We start from the raw sequence: 17,429 nt of genomic DNA on the forward strand, positions 1-17,429 counted from the left end.
AATTCAATGAGTGAAAAGGAAGACAGCAACAAGGCAGAAGAAGATAGACCAGAAGGTGGGGACTGGGTAAACCAAGAGCACTCTAAAACGCTAAGAAGCAATTCGCCAGAATGGTGCCGTGCAACGATAAAATCCACAATATACGATGGACTAAGTCCAGCTTTCTTTACCTCTATATGCACGAGGATAGTAAAATGTCAAAAAATAAAGAATTTTCATCAATGTTAAAACTCCGTATGATACGGAATGTATGGTAAATCATCGAAAGAAGTCTTTATTTAAGGGTGTCACCAAATTGTTAAAACAATATATACATCGCTGAACCACCCATTCAAAGTTAGGAGACGACAAGTACACTATATTTATTTGAAGAAGCAAGCCAATAAAAGTAGAGACAGTATCATGCCTTCTATGCACCTTTGACACACCATCACACCATTGTCCACTTCCTATCTCACAGAAGAACCATGTACTTTACAAAGCAGTTTTCAGGACTAAGAATATAAAATAGGTCAGGACATCTGATTAGCCGAAGTTTACGGGGAAATCGTTGCGGAGATAATTAAGATGGAAGGTTTCGGTGCTGCTTTCTGTATTACCGGAAAGAGAATACCCGAAACGATCATGTAAGAATTGACTTGACCGCCCATTACAGGTTGAAGAACGATTTTAGCCACAGTTTACATCCCTTTGACGTACAATTTAATATTCCCTTGAGTATTCAATTCGCATACGATCTTCAAAGGTAAATATTTTCAAAACGTACGTTCATCATGCATCTCCATTTTATGAGCAACTTTTTGAGTAATAGAACCTTAAACTCAGGCCTCCATCAAACCAAACAATTTGTCTCGAGTAATTATTTTCTCAATGTTTTCTTCCATTGGGCCTTTTTAGAAGATTAATTCACTGCTTTACGATTATGGCTCGTAACTATATATAGTAAGGAGAGCGGTTGAAAGACTGCAATAATTTGTTTTTCTTAAGGTTTTTAATTGTTATTATAAGAATTTGATGGCAAGGAGCAAAATGAACCCCGTCACCACCTTCACCCAAAACTACGATGCAGGTGAAAACAGGACAGTTTCTATACAAGGAAAACTTAAACTTAGCGCTTGGTTAGATGAACATAATGACGATTACTCAAATAATATGAAATTAACTATAATATAACGAGGAAAGGTTAGATAACAATAGATTTATTCTGAAATAATTTTAAAAACTAAAGTTGGTTTGCAAGTTAAACTTTCGGAAACACTGCACTTGCGAACGTTGACTCCAGTATATGTTGACCGGCATAGAATCAATGAGTTGACCCACTTGGAATACAGCATGTACAAAACAAAATTATGCGAAAAGTTAAATATTGACCTTATTAAATAAGTAAGGTGGATAATATGCCCCAACGATCCTGATTCCTGATCGATTCTTTTACTTTGCTCGAAAATGTAACCACTCATTGAAATCACTTTGAACACATAATACGTAGAACTACGATATCATAATGGATGAAGGATGTTTTTTGAATAAGTGAATACTTTTGCGTCATTATCCAAAGTAGTGAATTAAGAAGAACGACTGACAACCACAGTTATCAACTCGAAGATCGGTTTGATAGGCGAGGGTAAAACTCGTCGAGTACTATGCCAAATAGCGTGTGAAATTCACGTAGGGTAGAAGGAGGGGGCAATTCTTCTCCCTGAGCCGCCGCCTATGGTTTCCCAGGAAGATTTGGTCTCCGAAAAATCACACAGCTCGGGTGAAGCTGAGGTTACTCGAGAATCGAACCCGGACCCTCCACTAATAAGTCCAACGATCTACACCCTGAACTGCGAAGCCCGATTAAGAACGATACTACTCTATAAATCCCTATTAATTACTACATTATATAAAATAGCAGTTTTTTAAAATGGATTAAAACTGATATTACCATGACACATAGTTTTAATTGTGCTGGACACCACAGCAAAAAAAATCCTTCAAGACTCGCTATAACTACAGGTTCTGAGGACGCGTTTGCAAATTTAAAGCCTGGAAAAGATTGACAGCACTTTAAAAGTTTTAAAAATGTAAATTTTTAAAAGTTTATTATGTTTTTTAAGTTGCATATTCCAAATACAGGCCAGAGCCATTCATGTACACGCATATTTACCCTTCTGGTGGATTTGGACATTTAGATTCCGCTACGAAAACTTAGGCAAAAGGCAAATTAGTGCAGAAAAACTGTTTTCTCCGCTAAAAAAAGAGCAAGAGATTAGAACAAAGCCGCGAAAACCTTCTTAACTCTTTTATTTTCATAATTTCATGCAAGTCATTTTGCACCAATTTACAACAAAACTTCCATTTACAGCTAATTAGCACTTCATTCTTCGGCATGTTAATGGCTAACCAACGAGTTTCGCGGACGAAAAAAACCGGCATCAATGCTAATGCTTCTTTTTGTTAGTTACGAGAGCGGCCCGGGACTCTTTTCTCCCTCCTATCCTCTTTCGCCTGCGGCTAGCACCGTGCGTCAGTGTCATGTCCCTCACTTAAGGAACCGTTGCCCGAAAAAATAATAATAAAACACAATACCAACATGAAGGAGGAGGGAAAGGTTTTTTTTACACCAAGGCGGCTCACACAAGTCAAACAGCAACAACAACAACAGACAAGGGCTACGGAGGAGTAATCGTACCCTTGTCCATTGGCGAGCTCACCAGGAGGAGGATGCGATTGGCCACGAGGTGAAGGAGGGAGTCGGCGGTGAGGAGAGAGGATGAAGGAGAGGTGGGGGTAGGTAGAGAAGAGGGTTTGGCCAGAGGGACAAGAAGCGGGAGGGGGGGATGCGGGACGGGAGGGAGGGTGGTGGTGGTAGGAGAGAGGGAACAGTGTGGGAAGTCACTCGGCGATCATCTCGCCAGCTCCCTCCTCACAGTCCTCCCGACTCTCTCCGAGGATCGTGTTCTTGACGCAGTCGACCGTCTCCATACGTTTCCTGAATCCGGCATCGTAGAGAGAGTGAGTTGCCCGCGCCGCCAACCGCATTCGCGAGCCTTTCATAGCCACCCACGACAAGTCCCGCGTGCCACAGGGAGATTTCGTCCACGTCTCCCTCACCTGAGATCCTGCTCACGACCTTGGACCCCGTCGCCCCGTGCCAACTGTCCCCCCTCAACTCTCCCCACGAGGTGACAACCCGAAGTTTTCGGCTCCAAGCTGTCGGGGAGGAACGGTACGACACCAACATCCACCGCAGCCATGGCTTACAAACTGAGGAGACCGCCGCTATTCTCCTACGACGGCAACCTCTGCATCGGTGCCTTCTCCCAGTTCTCGTGCAAGGTAAGTAATACCATCCATTGGCCATCTTACCCGGCACTGTTGCCAGCCGCGCTTAACCCATGTGGGGGGGGGAGGGGGGGTAGCAAACTTGGCAGATTTTGGAGATTCGTGACAAAAAAAAGATCCGAGGCCAATTCTACGTTCGAGATAAAAATAACATCCGTGGATGCCATTTAAAGATAATAAACTGACTACTAGAGATTCTATCAGCAAAGGCATTATTGCCCCTGAAGTGGCTGTGGTGTCATTAAATTCTCGAGGACACATTTTTTTTAATTGCACGATTGAAAAGCTAAACAACCGAAGAAAATTTGGCAAATAACTTCTTGATAAGGTATCCGTCATATGAGCTTTGATATCTGGAAGCTAATGCTTGCTTTGAATTCCTTTCTGAGGCACTCAAAGAAAACATTTTGGATTTTTACGCACTCAACACTACTGCCAGCTCATAAAAATTCCATTACTTAAGATATTCTGATATTTTATATGCTATCCTCTTCAAACTAAGTCCACGTAACACTTCTGCTTTCATGTCTACACTTGGTTAGAGGATGAGCGACATGGCTTCTGGTACTAATTACGAGAACTAAAACGGCAATAATCACAAAAATGAAAGAAAATATCGAATTGGCATGCTACCATTGTCATTTCACTTCACCAAAATCATTTTCATAACTACGTTATAATAAATGTATGCACACTGACGATTGGTGGCTGGTCCCTCAGAATTGGCAATACGCTGAATCACCATCCGCGGAAGAAACACGAAACTAAAAGTGTGGATATATACAGGGAGAACAATTTTCAGCTGCTCTGTCCATCACCGCATAACACAACTCGCGCGTTCGAATCACCACACAAAGCAAAAGTGTGGTACTCATGAAGGCAATCGCGGCTCGTTGATGTTCAACGATTACGAAAACCGCGATCACAGAATAAAGTTTATCCTGAATATTTCCAATTTAAGTGGAAAGCAAACACTTTCGATGCGCAAGGTCTCGCGAGAACTTTTTTAATTATCCATTTTAGGCCCGCGCCGTGAGCAGCTGCGCGGGCTGACCCCGCTCCGCGCCATCGCTGATGGGTCGCCTAGAACACTCCAGAGGAACTCAAGAAGCTCCCGTTCCGCATTATATAAAAAAAACGAAGCGTTCGTTTGCGGCGTTGAAGGCGACGAACGGGACGTGTTCCCCGACCAAGTCCGTTGGATTTGTCGCATAGAGCTAACGGAGCTATAATCTGAAGCGAGTGCAAGATCGTTGACACTGTCATCCTCCTCCAGCGATACGATTAAACCCATATTATTACAAAAATGCGGAAATGGAAATGCGCAACCCGACCTAAATCCTGTGAATAAACACTAGATATGGGTGCCCCAAAAAATAAGGAAAAGGTCTTGTCAGCATTTATAATACGCAGGAAGTGATGTTGGAAATATATTTTCCACTCTGCACACACACATTATAGTCAAGATAACGGAATAATGTCAACGTTTTACGTAAATAATAGTAATATGCAATGCATTAAATACCACAAGGAGGATACAAATAATCTAGAGTCCACATTTTGTTTGCTTCATGAAAAAAACCCAGTCATCAACCTGGAGGTTGGTTTGATTGGTGAGGGTAGAGCTCACCCAGTACTAAGCCCAACGGCGCGTGAAATACACACATCAGGGCAAGGGGACCAGTTCCTTTCCCTATGCCGTCTGTGATAACACAGAAAGATCTAATACCCGAAAAAAACAGTTTGAATGAGGCTGAGATTACCCAGAGGCGTCAACCTGAATTGAACCCGGGCCTTCCGGTTAGCAGTCCAACGCCCTATCCATTGTACTAATAAAAGTGTTTGAATGAAGGTTTAATAGATAATAAGAGACAAACTTGAATTACATCAATTTTTATGTTTTTGGTGAAAAGTTCAACAGTGTAAATAAAGGCGAGGGCAATACTCGACTAACCAAACGAATGCAATTTATGGCGAATAGCATAGAGATTCAAACATTTCCTTAATTGGGGGATTAATTAAACATAGCTTGGGACTTACGCTGTCCTTTCACCAAGGTACATAGACAAATGCCAATAATGAATTACCACCAATCGTATATAAATAGCCTCGTTCCATTTACTTTCATGTTTCAATGAAATAAAAAAAGTAAAATCACAATGCTTTCGGTCTCCAGTTTTCTCTATTCCCAACGGGTTTTTACTCTGAAGATTCGAGAAAAGCCACCCCAGAAAAATGAACTATCATGTTTAATGCATATTTTTCCAAGTGAAACCCGCCAAAGTCGTGTTTTCACGCGAAAGCGGTGATTTATATTCTCCGCCCGACTCCCGAGGAAGGTAATTCAAGGATGTCATCAAGTTTCAGGGTGCGCTTTCATGACTTTCAATTCTAAACGAGAAGTGGCAAAAGAGCGAGAGAATCCTCCCGAATCACACATCCCTTGAGCACTCTAAAATCCTTCGGGTCCCTGGTTTTCGCGGGAAGGGGTCACCAAAGACGATTCCCTTACCGGCGATTTTCAAATCTGCCTTCCCCTCTCCGCACCCCCCCCCCTCAACATCTCATATCTGTGGTGGAGGACTCGGAACCGGAGTCGAGCAACAGAGGACGGAGCCCAATGGGTTGAATGAACCGGGGAGAAAATTCAACTCCCTTTAATTAATGACTGGGACCGAGTGTTTTCCTTTGGGCATCCCGCGTCAGAGATTACTCCTTGCCGCAATCATGCTTTTATTTAAGACACCAAATCACGATCATAACGGTCATGCTCGAGGCCAGAGTCGGACCGAAGACTTAGATCAGTCGAAGCCAAGCTTCCAAAACCAAAACTACCTGAAAGGCGAGTCCGATCTCTTATAAGGCTACGTGCAAGCATATAATTCATAAAGGAACACGAATGAATTCTTGAACTCTGATGAATATTCAAAAATGGAAATATTTGGCGAACACCAACTCACAACGTAGGACTAGGAATGCACGTCCACCGTAAAACTGCCATTTATGAAATGTTACCGAGGAAGTGCGAAAGGAATAATTTACCTGTACTCTGAACGTGTATAAACTTCGTGATTTTGATCGACTCATTAAATGTTAATTCAGCACAATCAACCGACAACACGGTGAACGAAGACAACTGACCGCTGACTACTTTTTCAATGCGGTGAAATACTGCCGCATATTTTAAAAGAATATCGATAAATCACCCAAACCCTCGCTCCTTAATATTAAAAAAAAAATTAAACCTATCTCGAAGATCACACGGAATCGACGGGATAATAAATTTAAAGAGCCCTTGCGCTTGTCAACACTCCCCTTAAATTGGCCGATAAACGGAGGACTACCAACTGGAAGAGCTACCAATGAGAACCACAGAGTCCACACGGAGGGTGAATCGAATGGGGTGAAAGTGGTTTAACGAAAGAGAACTCCGTGTCGTCTTACGGCTGGATTCCCACCAAGCAACTTCCATTGTCGATGAAAGAGAACCTCCTCCCACGGAAAACAATGCACCGAGTACTCACCCCAGTCAATCCCTAGAAGGCAACACGTAAAGCGCACCTTGCATCTTGCTCTGTCTGTCTACAAAAGGATTCAGTCGATATTCGCCCAGTTACCCCTCTAATCGAGACCAAAGCTCTTTTTTTTCTTGACGATGAACTCACGTCCATATCAGAAACAACCTAACTGTGAGTTAAACTCACTTCGCATTCTGTAAATCAATTCTCAGTCTTCAAAAACCACGAGGTGTGCTTCATTGATTAAGTGAACCTGAAGAATGAAATAAATGGGGGCTATGCACCCATTTATAAGTGCCAAATGAAAGAAAAAGGCGAAGATATTCATCGACTATTTCCGGAATTCGGTCTTGAAGCTCGCAATTTCGTTTGCTTTAACGGCGGCGTATCAAAAATGTGGCAAAAACTCGCACAATACCAACTTGCGATTGGCTGTGTATCGACGAAGATGCTTTAGTACACCAAGGACTGCTGAAGATCGGAGTCCACACTCCATTCATGATATGTGATAGATGCAGTCTCAATATTTCATAAACCTTGTGGGCACAGAACGACAAAAAATACAAAAGAATTATGTCCGCCATAACCTCTGTAGTAACATCAGATGATGTCAATGCCGTGTAATTTTTACAAAAGATGTTTCATTGCTATGCCGAAGTTATTGATTCACAAGTATTCTGTTCAAGTTCAATGATTCTCCTAAACCGTAATCTTTCAACAGTGAAGTGACGGAAGAAATTTTCTTTTCTTAAACTTCCATTTGATACCCTGAATCGCTCCCGTCGCTAATCCCGGCTGCAGTCTCCCGATGTAATATATCATGCACGTAATATCACCAAACGCTACCTAGCGAGACACCTGCATATCAAGAATTAGCAATTATACGTATATGTGTGTGTATATATATATATATATATATATATATATATATATATATATATATATATATATATATATATATATATATATATATATATATATATATATGTGTGTGTGTGTGTGTGTGTGTGTGGGTATTATTGCTAATTCTCGATACGCACAAATATGTAATTAAAAAATGAGTTCGCAATACCTCCAGTACGGTAAACTTTAGATGTCAATTGGGTGTTCGATTACATCTTCGCTTGATATCAGTTTACTTATGCTAGTGGTCTAGTCGACAGGATTTATCGAGCACGAGCTTGAGACTGAGCTTATGGCCATATGGTTTGCCGGAGGCAAAACTGTCGAAAGGAGAACCCGGCCGCTAACACTATTCCAGTATCTTAACACAGGAAAGATATTTTTCACGTCATTTTGGTCGGAGAAACTGCAGATTAAAATGCACTCATATCCACATGCATGTGGTATAAGCGTTTAAATAAATTGCGACTCAAATTACGTGGTTGTGCTTTTAATTTTATTTACGTTGGGTGCGACCGAAATCAAGCGAGAGTTACTTCTGGGGTATTTTTCACATAATTACTGGTCAGTAAACAAGCCCTTGGGCTTTCCTGATACAAAGTCTTCTTAATTACAAAATATGTTCCAAAACTAAGCACGGCATGTGAATTTCATAGGATTTGATTCGGAATGTTTTGAAATGTATTTTCGAGTGTTTTTGCGGACGTGTTAAAACAATATTCTACCGCCTGACCATATTGAAACGAAAACTGAAAAATAGACCCATGACCACCATGAGATGCATCGCACTTCAGGGAGGTCCAAAAATTCAATTGCGATCGACTGAAAGTAGATATTTTGCCCGAAGATTGAAGTTGCTCCTCTCAACTTTTAAGCTATTTAAAACTCTAAAGAAATTGCGGCAGGCTTAGTAATGCTCGTCTTCAGTTACTTTAGCTCGTCTTATGGAACTGTATTTCTGAATGCACTCCACCCAACCATCCGCAGGCTGGTTAAGTAACTATATAGCAACACGTGAGAGCTTACGGCTCTTTTCGTCTCGATTTCACGCGCCAAGCCCCGCTGCGCGTGAAATCACGCAATGGAGATGGGGAGGCAAATCTTTTTTCATGCCTTATATTTTTTTAGAAAATAAATTGGAGTCCCTGCTGAAAACCAGATGATCTAACTTGAAAGATAACACTGGGGGAACCACCCGGATATGAACTCGCAACAGTTCATTTAGCAGTCAAATGTTTTTCTTTTATAAAATAAAGCTACTTGGAAAATTAAAGTTTAATTTGAGGATCATTGCTCATAAATCACTTCTGGAAAATACGTCTTTTGTTGGACGTTGATTTCAAGTTCCAATTGTCGAGATCTACCTTTGGAAGGTGAATAATTCGTACCTCCTGGAGAACAAAACTACAATGGGCAGTTTTAGATGCCTACCATGAGGTCATTCCCGATTTAAAACCCCGCATGAACAACTTTTCATGCGCAATACTTTCAATAAGTCGATAGTCGGATGGAAGGTTCAGTTAATGAACACAAAGAAATGACTATACTGTACATCCAAGGAAACAACATTTATAGATATAATCTGAAACAGGATTCCGTCCATGGTTGGCGCGAGCGCGTTGCGATCGAAGGGTAAAGCGGAATGGGAAACAGGGCGGTGCAAAACCAGTGGCTGGACCGAGTGAGCACTGGGTACCGCCAGCAAGCAGCCTCCCGGCGCATCGAAGCGACGCAGCGCGCGACAGCCACGGCAGAGAACGTAGCGGAACCCATGTCCCACAAAAGGGACGGGGAGCGAGAGGGAAGGAGTCGATGAACTGCGATGTTGCTGACTACTGCGTATTGCCTTCTCCTCCTCCCCTACCCACACCCCATCTCCCCTCTTATCTGGGTCCCCTTATCTATCCGGCCCACACCCACCCGTGCCCACATCTCTCAAACGCCACCCGCCTTGCGACATTCACGCTCTCTGGCGTCGAGCAATCTCGTGGCAAAACGTGTCACGCAGGACGCGAGGGTTTATTTAGGGCAACAGAGGTAAGGGTTGGCAGGTACGAGCGTGTCGATAGGGTTGCACGGGCCCGGTACCCGTAACTTCCAGCCTCGCTTTTTCGAAAATTATGACCCATCCAGGGGTCATTTAAACTTAGCCCTCGTCAGGATGTACGTTTCAGAGTGTATGTAAAATAAAATACGTGCTATACCTGGCCTGAGGCCCAGTATGTTTTCAGTCTTTTCAGGGTCCGTTAATATTTTGAAATAATAAGCCTATGTCCGGCACATAACTGGGGTTTACAGCCGTTTTTCACTAACCAATAAATATTGCTCACAGAGGGCTTTGAAGGACCTATGAGCTGAGTTTTTGCTACAGATTATTCTATTCACAAATTGATAAGTTATAGGTGTAGCTTTGGCTTAGTTCAGAATAATCACTGACCGTAAAATCTTCGTAAACTCGAAAGTTCAAACCCATTGCCTATGAGTTAATAAAGGCTGTTTTTACTCAATAACCTTAATTTACACCCAAACACGCTACAACATAAAAAGATATTTTATGGACCTCAGTATGATAGTTAATAAAGCAGTGGCCCTTAAAGCTAAAAAACACTGTTTTTTCTCTGAACGGCTTAAAAAGTATTTTAACTTACTTGCGCTAAATGGCTCAACGCTGAGCGTACAGTATGTGAAAAGATAAAAAAACGTTCACGGTTTTTTATGAGCACGACACTTGTTTGGACGTTTAAACGCCATCATCAAGTATAAACGAAGATAGTGAAAATGATTATAAAAGTCGAAAAGCCTGTCGTGCTTGTAAATAAATTGTAAACGTTTAATTACAGTTTAACGTTTTTATCTTTCTACATTAAGATGGAATTCCACCAAGCCAAGGCTTGGGTCAACTTCATTTCACGCACATTTGGGTCGCACAAACGCTCTCCGAAATGGAAACCGGAAGGGCTTGGATTTCAACCGCTTAACAAACCAGGCCAACAATTGGGAAATGCAGTGCTTGATTATCGAGCAACTCAAATGATTGGAAGGGATTCTCCATGCGTTGTTTCGATATGAAATATTCGGTGATCTCATAGTTACAAATGAAATTGATATTTATAGTATACCTAAATTGAAAATTACGATATCGTGAGTACCGCATCACTTTTACCCAGGCGTAGGCAAACTTAGATATTTCGCAGTCATAAAATATCCACGTCAGTAATTCTATCAATGAAAATGAAACTTTTTAGCCAACTAAAGCTGTAAGAAAATGTACGCTTCTGCATGTAGTATCCTTTGAATAGGAAAATTAAGTAGAGAAAATTACTTCTGATGAATCCGCAACTGGACTATCAATTGTTAAGGGTATTACACTTATAGCAATGGCGTTGTCACGATTCTGATTATTTAAGCTACAATAAATGTATACGTAGCCTTACAAATATATCTCCCTTGCTTATACATTCACGTATCTTATTTTATAAAAGGGGCGGCATGACCCCAATGTCGCACTCCGGAGCCACACCTAAAGAGCCCATCACAAGAGAGGGCGTGTGCCGAAACAAACTTTCCTTTGATGCTCCGATGGCATTTTGTCATCATCCCATACGACACAAAGTTTTCTGCGTACTGTAAACGGACCCAAACAGATAATATTATTTTTTTAAAGTGGTTATAAATTCAAATAATGGCTTATTTTAGTGGTTGATTTTTATATATCATCATTAAATTCAGAAACTGAGAAAAAATTAAATACAAACAATAGGTTTCAAGATGCATCAGTTAGTCGGTTTACCGGTTCTCAAATATAGGTATCGGTTACCGATACCTGGTGCCAGGTCCGATACCTGGTGTAAGTTACCGATACCTGGTGCCACTTCCCCTTTCTTCCCTTTCCAACTCTATTATCATATCTTTACTGTACGTCGGCTATAGGAATTAGATGCCTTAATCCCTTTCGCTGGTAAAGCTCTAGTTTGTTCTTTCATCAAAGATCATACCCATTTTGATTCAAACGGATGAATCCATTAAAATTGAATGATCATTTCCGCTCACCGATCGTACATCTTGGAGAAAATGGACGGATGAAGTGTCATGGCTATTTGCAATTGGCGCCAGTCATGGGGAGATCTCAAAAGTTTCGGCCAACGCTTAGTCAATCTCGTAGGACTCATTACGGCTGAATACACCCAGTCGAGTACCTACGCTTCGGAACGAATGACTCTTGCCTTCGAAAAAAATGTATACACCCATACTTTCCAACGTTTTCCTTTATCAACTGAACGGGTAGGCACCAAGTTCAGCGCCCGAATTTTGCACTGCAAATCCATCACGTTTCGCATAAGGTAAAATAGACACTGAAACAAATAGCAGGTTTTCATATTATGATTATAAGTACCCTCTTGAATTCACTTTATTCGATCACTCTAATCAGTGTTATTTAGATTCCTGGAAACTAGGGGATTTGCCATATTTGAAGCGAGCTTTTGCCCTAATGAAGGGGTTTAAAAAAAGAGAAATCTTAATGAGTACAAGGTATAATAATTGGAAATTGATACAGCTCAAATGTATTTTATGCAACAAGACAAGGAAATGCTGACTTTGATTTTAACGAAACACTTCAGGGAAAAATAGACAAGGGATTTTTTTACAAAATAATATTACAAAAGGTGAATTTACTTCAGAGACAAGATAGCGATCTCCGAGACCACCGCTTTTTACGTGAAACTCCGCCATTTGTAGAAAGAGAATTGGATGCGTGAAATACTGTGAAAGGCATAAAAGAACATATGTATAAAAAAATGATAATACCGAGGGTTTCATGTCATAAGAGCGGACAATGGAAAACATATATCCATGGAGAGATTTTTGAAACTTTCTTTAGGCCATATTTTTACAATAACTGTTTAAACGTCTAAAAGAAAAATACTCATTTCCCCTCAGTTCATTGGTTGGTAGTAGTTAATAGTGGTTGAAATAAACACAACTTTTCGTTTTCAGCTTAACTAATAGGTATATAGTGTGGTTAAAATGAATTTCTCAAAATTACCACTTAAGCGGATACGCCTTTCTGGCACGAAGCCCTCGATATGATGAAGGAGATGTGGGGGATAAGTGAGCAGGGAAAAAAAGGAGTGAGGGCGAGGAATATGAGTGGGGGAAAACCTAAAATAAGAATCAGCCTACACCCCAAAAAAATCACAAAATAAGATTTTAATAATGAAATATTCAACCATTACATGCTGAGAAAATGGTGAACACGAGTGTTTTTTTATACATCCAAGCGAACGAAAGCAGAAATCTGCTCTCGGCGATAAATGATGACTGAATTCAGAATCTATACGTGTATTGGATTCTTGAACAGCGAGTGCGGGGATAGCAATACGATTGAATTAATTAATTACTTTGATTTGGAAATGAAAAAATTGTAACTTCGTGATTCCACAGAACATGTATTTCGAAACCCGGGTCGTATCGAAATAAATATTCTGTGGAATCACTAAGTTACTATTTTTTTTCATTTCCAATATGAATCGACTCCATGAAGTTACGCCTGAAACCAGCAATTACACTTTGATTTGATTTAAATCAATAAATAAAATCGCACCATGAGTTGGTACATCATAATATCTCCCGGGAAAATAGAAACCTGAGTACAGGATAAGACTGCGACATACTTTAATCTGTATAATTTGCCAGGCACTAGAAGAAAATTACTTCCATATTATTTTTTGATACAACTCCATGCATTTCCTGGATGAATATAAAAATACTGCAAACACCCTTTTGTGAGTGCACAACGAATAATGTCACGCAGGATTAAGACTCTCAGTCTAATAATATAGATTTGGACTCTTTATAATTTTTCCAAGAGAGATAACTGATGGATTTACGCCCCTCATTCATATGGCATAAGGAAACAAATGAATAAATTAAGACACAAAACATTCTTAAAAAGAGTTGAGCAGCATTATTTCACACGTGATTATCTCTTCACGTGCGTACGCAAAAATACATTAACTACATAATTAGATCACCAGAGACTATTTATTTTAAGTTGAAAACACCTGCAGTACACACCATTTAACACAGGTGTTAGCAGATACACAGAGTTTTCGTGCTGCAAGGACCATTAATTTTTAAATACAAAAATAAATATAGTGCGCCATCTACGGTGTACAAAAAAGTCCGCAAAATAAGTAGTTCTGCCATGTGTGACCTTAGCAATTTTAACACAATTCCTTCTCTTTAATCCATTGTTCCTCATTTTTACAGCTCAGTGAAATAATACTTCATGCTTTCAACAACACTTAATTTATGTTCGTTAATACCGAGCGTTATAAGAGATTCCACATAATTCGTAAATTCGGCCCTGGAGAACGTGATTCTAATAAACAAAATGTGGTATGAAAACTACATTCCCGCGGTGACACCCCTATTTACATGCTTACATCATCAACATGCACGGGCGATAACCATGCACGCACATCGCAGCACACTCGGTTTCCCGTGACCGAGAGTGTGACGTCCTCACCGCGTGCCGAAGGGTGTCCTTCTCGAAGCGGACTCAGTGCGCCTTCGGATATGGGCGCGTGAAAGGTCAAAAAAGTGACCCTGGGCCCTCCTTCATTCTCTTCCTCATTGATGCACGCGGGATCTCCCCTTTGCTCACGAAAGATCCCGTTCGTCCCCCCTTCCCTTCCTCCCACTCGCCAAAGATTTTTTAGGTCAGCGCGCGTTGATATCTCCGGCGTGCTCGGCTAAGCCACAGTTATCCAGCATCCGTTCCGAGGGCCACACTACAGGCGAGACATTCCCTGTGGAGAACCCACTCACTCTTGGGCACTAAAAGGAATGCTTCCGCAAACACGAGGAAAAAAATGGCGATACGGAGAAAATGGCCACCCTACATTGAACCATTTATGAGAAAGAACGGGTTGATGAACCTTTTACTCGACATGCGGGAAAACTCGACAGCTCATCAACCCAAGGGAATCATAAACTTTGAAGCCTTTTAAGTTTCTGGGGCTGTGAATTAATGTAGAAGGTCGATTGCATATAAGTGAAGGCGGTATGCCCGTACTTGGTTCCATTTGAACCGTATAAAGAATGGTGATACGTATCAACTGGTATTTGTTTTTATAATTCCGATTTATGCTAACGCGTAGTTACAGGTGATCAACTGAGACATGCACACATGAGGACTGTAATAGATGGGAGGAACAAAGGAGAAATAAACCTGCTTTGGCAGGTAATTCAAACTGGAAATATTCGGTACATTCACCGGCAACCCTAACTCACATTCTTTCTTCCATTTCCACGTGCCCTCGCAAAGATGGACTTGATACAAATGGATTTTCAAAGTGCCTCATTTGGTGGCTGGCCGTATACGATACCGTAGGAAACTTTCTCAAGTTTTCACGGTTAAGGTGTGCATATCCCGCACAAGCAGCTCTTGTTTACAAGCTTTACTGAGACAAGTTCACACATCTGACTGGAATAGTGACATCCTTTTTTGTCGACTGCGCCACCTTAAGGCCATGAATGCATATGAACATGATCGTAGAAGGCTCACCAAGTATGTTCACTTAAAAATACAGTAACTGCGTTACTTTCCTACCTCTAGTTTTGCGATATCGGCAACCTCTGGTCTCATCCCATGCTCACAAAATTCTCCTACGCATCTTCGTTCCGATTGCGCTTCACCCACTTTATGAAGAGCTGGTGACTTTCGGCAAGGCCCTACCCGTCTCGCGTTTAAAAATGGCAACTTGTTTACATCAACGGCACGAGGAGTCGATTATGTCCAAGCCGCTCTCCTACTCATACGCTTTTCGCACGCCAATCCCCACTCCACGCCCACCATCCGCTTCCACTATGTTTTTCGCAGTTTTTTGTGTGCGAAAGCAATTAACCGCGATGATGATCCTCTTCCTTCTCCTTCCCCTCTTCCGCTTCTGAAAGTGAAAACCATGATGAGCACCTGGCCTCACGGAAACCTTTTTCAGATGCAAAACTGGGCGGAGGAGTTTAGAGTATAACACCATTTAAAGGCCTCGTCATTGTAGCCCCCGTGCTAAGTATGATATGAGGACGAATATTTCCACTTAAGGGAAGCCAAGTAAGTATTCCTGTACCTGCAAGAAATTTATGGGAATGAGCAGCAAGTACATGGCGATGCTTCGTAGAAATGAGATAACACTGTCGTTTTCACGTAATAATCTTTTATACATGCAGATTTCAAATTTGCGGGTAAAGCCCATGATAACTAATTTTTCATTAATTATATAAAGTTTCCACCCGAGGAAACTATTGTAAGCAGTAAAATATAGGAGTTAACACTATTCCTCGACGAAAATATGTTTACACCTATTGGGCAACATAGCAATCCAAGGCCTTTTTTCTACGTAACTTCTGCAAATGTAAATAACATCATGAAATTACTTACTTAACTTGATATAGTTCACTACAACTCTGTCCTCGAATCATTAACAGAAGCACATTCTATAAGTAATATCGTTATTAATGCAAATGTCAGTCGAATTCATTCCGCGGTTTCAATGAATAGAAGTAAGGTGAAATCAAAGGAAAAACCCACAAAAAACCTAAAATGTAATTCATGGAAGTTTCCACTGGAAAGAATCTCTCAATATTTACCGGTTGATAAGAGTGGAATTGGAGAGATATAGAATATCAGAGGAATCGTGGGTCAACACACTATGGTGTGTGTTAAAAGTGGGTCATGTCTTTACAGGTGGCTCACGAGAATCAAAGCGATTTTGAATGACAATGCACAGGACGTTAAGATTCGTCTCCACAGTGATGATGCAAATATGAGGTAAGAAAGCGTAACACTCATTAACGATCAGAGAAAACCACAAGAGGAGGTTATCATGGTGACTACAGAAAAGTCACGGTAGGCAATTCGAGTAATGCTTTGGTTTCCACTGTTTCCCGGTCTCTGCTCTAATAAACTTCCGCTATTTAAGACTGAGGAAATGTATTTTTACCTCATATGAATGCAATTGGTTTCCTCTGTTACGCAAATAAAAGACGACACAAATAAACGTTTTTTTTGGAAAGAAGACACCGAAAATTCCGGAAAAAATGTCAATCATGAAGGATCTCAGTTTTTCCCGGCGTATTGTATTCAGGAAGTTCTCTCGGGTTTCCCACCGGGTCAGCGTGGTGTGCACCGACGTTTCGACGGCTAACTCTGCCATCGTCTTCAGGGTGAAGTGACTTCACCCTGAAGACGATGGCAGAGTTAGCCGTCGAAACGTCGGTGCACACCACGCTGACCCGGTGGGAAACCCGAGAGAACTTCCTGAAATGTCAATCATGAATTCCGGTGCTCATTTCTTTACCCATTTACAATACATTTGATGGCTTGCCACGTCATACCTTTTGCAATGGCGTTTTTCATCAAGCCAAGGTCATTTCATCATCCAATTACTAAGTCCCGTTCCTTATTTTAAAAGACTCTCCTTCCCCTGACAGGTTGTATTGATACATTTTTGCTAATTATGTCCCTAAAGAAATATGGCATGAGTATATTCGGTTTAGATAGACGAAGTATTTACGATTTACCCAGAAATGCGTGCAGCATTCACTTTATTTATTTAGTTTTAATTTTATAAAATCCATTCAGTTGCTCACGAATTGCATAATGAATTATTATAT

General features: G+C 41.0%; 1 protein-coding gene across 2 annotated transcripts in view; it reads right to left on the bottom strand.

Moving 5' to 3' along the window:
• Window positions 1-17,429, bottom strand: part of LOC139700082 (uncharacterized) — a 92,792-nt gene that overhangs the window by 26,492 nt on the left and 48,871 nt on the right. The window lies entirely within an intron of this gene.

Source organism: Hetaerina americana, unplaced genomic scaffold (assembly GCF_022747635.1).
Source record: "Hetaerina americana unplaced genomic scaffold, ioHetAmer1.1.p SCAF_10, whole genome shotgun sequence".
Taxonomy (NCBI): domain Eukaryota; kingdom Metazoa; phylum Arthropoda; class Insecta; order Odonata; family Calopterygidae; genus Hetaerina; species Hetaerina americana.